The sequence below is a fragment of the Harpegnathos saltator genome, unplaced genomic scaffold (assembly GCF_003227715.2).
Source record: "Harpegnathos saltator strain DR-91 unplaced genomic scaffold, Hsal_v8.6 scaffold419, whole genome shotgun sequence".
Lineage (NCBI taxonomy): Eukaryota > Metazoa > Arthropoda > Insecta > Hymenoptera > Formicidae > Harpegnathos > Harpegnathos saltator.
The window spans coordinates 44,696-50,062 of NW_020230227.1; positions in this window are offsets into that span (position 1 = coordinate 44,696).

The window sequence follows — 5,367 nt, forward strand, 5'->3', positions numbered from 1 at the left end:
GGAGGGAGGAGGGGGAGGAGGGAAAAAACGATCGCGGGAGCATTAAACGCGAGCGCGTAACGCATAGCTAGCGCGCGCGCGCGCGGTGCGTGTGTGTGTGTGTGTGTGTGTATCCTGTGTGTGTCGTGTATGTCTGTCTGTCTGTGTGTGTATGTGTGTGTGCGTGTGTGTGCGTGTGTATATAGTACATATCACAGTTTTAATTACGCGTAACAATCTTACGGCGGTCCGGCGCTCCCTCCGAGCAGACGCAGACACGTGGCCGTTTATTTGCCTCGTTCGCGCCGCATAAACTGGCGGACTAAAATTACATATGCGCGAATTCGCGTGGCGGTCTCCATGAACGCGAACCCAGCGCGGTAATTAAACACCTGCCGGCCGGGCATTCTGATGATGAAGGAAACGCATTTGTAAAATCCCATTTGAAAAGCGCGGCAACAAACGTTAATATTAATTTCCAGGCGGAAATAACGGAGGCACTTGGGGCGGGCGGGCGAACGAGAGAAAGAGAGAGAAAGAGGGGGGGAGGGGGGAGAGAGAGAGAGAGAGAGAGAGAGAGCGGCCGTGTGTATATTAACAAACGAGGAGCACGTTAAATTAAGTCGCGCGTGACGTGCGAAAATGCGGCGCTCGCGCCGGCGGAATGTCGACATGCGAACGCTCAAAGGGTTGCGATACGGACGACTTTTGTGTTCAGAGGAGACAAGCGGCAGCTTTGTGACCGCCGCCGCCGCTCGGACGAATATTTCAAATATCGTTGGACAGATTTCGAGCGTTACAGTGAGAATCGGCTGGGTTGCTTTTTCACGTGTCACGCCTCTGCGCTGGTCGCGGGTTTTTCCCTCTCAGCGATCACTTCGGCAACGACAACGGTAACGGCAACGGTTACTGTTAAAGTGTCGCTTTACGGATATATAAAATACATCTGCCAATATCCGTATGAGAGACGGAGAGGGCAGCGGATCGAGCGGAAGAAAAGCCCCGAAACTTGTGGGAGGATTCGGAGAAGTTTCTGGTCACACTCTCGTTAATTCTTCAATAGCACTGACGAGGTGAAGACTTATTTCGCAAGATGAGTAACAGTGGAGTGGAGGAAGGTGACTAGCGATATTTTGCCTGCGGCACACGGTGCGTTTTTCGCGTTAAATGCGTGCGAGACACCGTCGCCATCTGGACGCCAGACGCGCATTCACACTCGGGCAGAAAAGCAGAAAACAGAAAGGCAACAGCCAATCACAAGTGGCGCTGATAGTCTATCCTTCTCTTGAGAGAGAGAGAGAGAGAGAGAGAGAGAGAGACAGAAGAGAAGGACCATCAGAGCCACTTGCAATTGGCTGCTGCCTTTCTGTTTTCTGCTTTTCTGCGTGGTGTGAATCTGTCCTTAGAAATTTGCTACGCTGCGTGCTGTCGTGCATGTTAGCAAGCACATGTTGATTTTCGAAGTTAAGTTCGGTGCTATTTTCCTGACGTGATTTCGTACTAGCTAAGAAAGATAGACGTATTGAAATTAAAAGTGAAACAGTAATGAATATTCACATATACAGGGTGAGGAAGGAGTACGGAAACCCCGAAAAATCCCGAAAAGTATAAGTTTACAGAAATATGTTTCGAGTAAAAGTAGGATTTAAAGAGATCTGTTTACTGATCTTATCAGCTTGACTTTGAATAGCATCGTCAAGGTCGGAGCGAGGTCGAGCGGAATTTTTTTTTTAATGCGACCTTGTTCTGACTTGGCGATGCCACCCAAACATAAAACTCTGTTTATATATATAATTAAAAAAAAGATTATAATTCGTATGATCATTTGTGTTGCACAAACGATTCACATATATATATACATAAATATTTATATATATGTTACATTATTTATAAATTTATTGCTACATATTATTTATGTATATACTTATGTACATATTTACATATGCATATGCATTATATACGAGCTATAAAATGCTGATAAACATGATAAGCGAAGGAAGACTGACTATTATATAATGATAGGAGAAAGGAGGCGCGAAGTGAAAATCAAACGAAAAATATTCGAGTCAAAAAAGCAGCATCGTCAAATTAACAGCACGCAGCATAGGCTGGACGAATCCGTCGGCAAAGCCAGCGACGAAACACTCACCGTGTGGCTTAGGCTTTATTGTGAAAGAGCAACCTTGATGTTACGTACGTCAACCTTGTATATTCTTGAAATATTTTATCACGCAGTGTGTCTATTTTACATCACTTTCGTTTATCCGGAACGAGGCACCAGAGTCTGCCCGCATAAATTTCTCAGGATTTTCCCGGACATAGTGTAAAAAAAAATTAAAGTTATCAAGTTTGTTCCAAAATTCGTTGTTCAATTACATACCCATTGGGATCAATCCCGATTTCCCAAATAAATAAAGTCGTGAGATTTCAAGTGGAAGAAGCCAAACAGATTCCATTCGCTCCATCCAACGTTCTCCCATTTTTCTTTTTTCTTTTTCTTTTTTGTAACGTGTGATGTTGAAGTTTTATATTTAATGTAGAAATATAATAAATATTGTTTCACCTCCAGATATTCCTGATTCATTTCAAAAAGAAATTAAGCAAAACACTTAAAAGTACTCTCTAAGTATTTACGCTTGCAAAGTGCGTGCAAATATTCAAAGCATTTCAGACCTTTTGTTCAACTCTAATATAAAATAGAAATGAGGAAGGGGAAAGCTTTTTGGGAAAATGTTCGACATAATATCACGCTTCTCACTTCTGTTTGGCTTTCTCCATTTAGAACTTTATTTACTTGGCAAACCGGCAAATTGATTCTAATTGCTGTCATAACTGAACAATTACGCGAACACTTCTGATCTGAATCTTCGTGGATTCCCCAATTGGGGCCCGTCATCTTTCGGCGGAAATCAGGATGAGTGGCCAATCCTAGATCCCGGAAACTTTCCCATGCGGGGCTCGGGTCGAGATCGCACTACACCCCCCCCCCCCCAATTAGACCCCAAGGAATGCTCCACGAGGCTCTCAGTTTTCACAGGGAGAGACGACCGGCGGTGCCGCCTCTGCATAAAAGCCAGTCCACATCCCCGCTCGTCGATCCGACGCAGCCGCTCTTCCGCCGAACGCCCGTGTAAATTAACAGCTTAACGAATATCGGGACGAAATGTTAACGGCAGACCGAAGATCGTGAAATTTCGCCGTCACCGTCCCCTCCCCCCACCCCTCCTGCCCCCTCGAGCCGCGATTGTCCGTCTGCGGCTTAACGAGACGTCTCGTTAGCGGCCGCATCTCGCGCGCTCGACGTCACCGGCCAATGACGTAATTATTAAATCGCCGATACCTTTTTCTCGCTCACACTCGCGCGAACGGAACGTGTCGCGTCTCGCCGGGCGAGGCGTTACACGCGGAATCAATTACGCGAACGTCGCTCGCACGTCGAGTCGCCGAAAGCGGAAGTCGCGCGTCCCCGCTCCTGCGCCTCGCTCCGGCCGGGGCGACTGCCGCGCGAGAAATCGCGCGCGTTTAATTAACGCCGCGATTCCGAATCCGCGAGTCGATCGAAGTCTGCTCTCCGCCGCCACCGAAGTCTAATCGAGCCGAGCTCGCGCGGGAAGTCATCGAGGTCGAGAGCAAGGAAAATCTCGCGGAACGAGCGAATCTCCTAGGCAGAACAGAAAATCATGACGACATCAAAGTGACAGCAAAATGATGAGAAAATGATCGAATCATGGTGAAAAAATGAGTTTTCCACATCATTTTGATGTCATCATGATTTTCTGTTCTTTCTGAGCTCCAAGTCGCGTTCATCGGCGAAGGTTGCCACGCTATTTTTCGGCTGCCTTTCGGAACGCATCCGTCTTACCCAACGGAAGAGCGCTCCCATCGAAAGATGAATTCTCCCATTGGACGAAACGGGCGCGTCTCGGGACTCGCGCGAAATATAAAAAAATTAAAAATGCTCGCGGACAAACTTCGCGTTCGCGAGTGTGCCAAGCGGTTTGAAAAAGCGGTTCTTTTTCCAGCGAAGTCGGGGGCGTGTTAAACGGTCTCTCATGCTTCGGTGGGAGAGAGAGAGAGAGAGAGAGAGAGAGAGAGAAGTTCACAGAAGAAAAACGTAAAAGTCTTCATTATATCCCTACTTGTTCAGAAACGCTGCAAAATCGAAATTCCACGATTTAATTTCATAAAATACTATCACAATTCGATGAGATACTCTACATTGAGAAAAAATTGTATTAAAATTAAACAAATGTTTCTTCGAATACGACTGTGAATACATTTATTTAAATTAAGTAATTATTTTCTAAAATTCAAGGAAAAAGTTTACATTCAGAGAACCTCTGTATTTAATTTTAGAAATTGGTCGCTTAATTTGAATAAATATATTCACAGTCGTATTCGAACAAATACTTGTTTAATTTTAATACAATTTTTTCTCAGTGTATAGCACTTTGTTACTGAGATGCATTATTATAAAATCGAGAAATTTATCATAATAAAATATTGCCATGATTCAATGGAATGTACTATAGTATTTTATTGCTAAAATACATTATTGTAGAGTCGGGAAATTCCGTGATTTGATTATAATAAAATACTGCCACGATGTAGTAAAATACTATAGTATTTCATTGCTGAACTATATTATCGTATAAAGTCGTGGGTTTCTTTAATTTTGCAATGTTTCCGGAATATTAATGTCAAGCTATGCTAGTATTTTGCAAATCTACATCTTTACAACGTTGCTGCAACGCAGATGTGACGATCTGCGCTGTGCAAGTTTGATGCGCTTTTAACTTCGTCGGGGAAGACGTGAAACCGTTTCGTAAACGCGAATATTGAGATCAAATATTAGAGATGAGCAAGAGTTTTAGTCCTTTCTTCAGCCCTTTAATGTAAAAATTTTCAATTGAGATATCTTCCCCTCGGTTTGCGTTTTTATAAGGTTGGTATTTAATTTTCCAAAACACCATTCACACACTATGATTCATCGGTGCACATAACCTTGAAAATAACAACTGTCACAATGGCGTTTTAGAAAGTTCAGTACCAACCCTACCAAATCGCAAAACGACGGTAATATATTCCAATTGAAAATAATTACATAGAGGGCTGAAGAGAGGACTGAAACTTTTGCACACGCCTAAACAGAAGAGACCGAAACATTCTTAATTTCTCCTCGCTTGTCTCCTCCGCCTCTATGTGCCGCGCGACGTTCGCCGACAAAAAGGAAAATCATTCACGCGTGTATGACAGAGACGGAGATCGAAAATTTTTTTTCACCGCACGGACTAGCCACGAGCGATCGTAATGAAATATTTTTTATCGACAATTTCGTTATTAAACGCCTCGTCAGTCGCGACGCGTGCGACAGGAATGTCTCTCTTC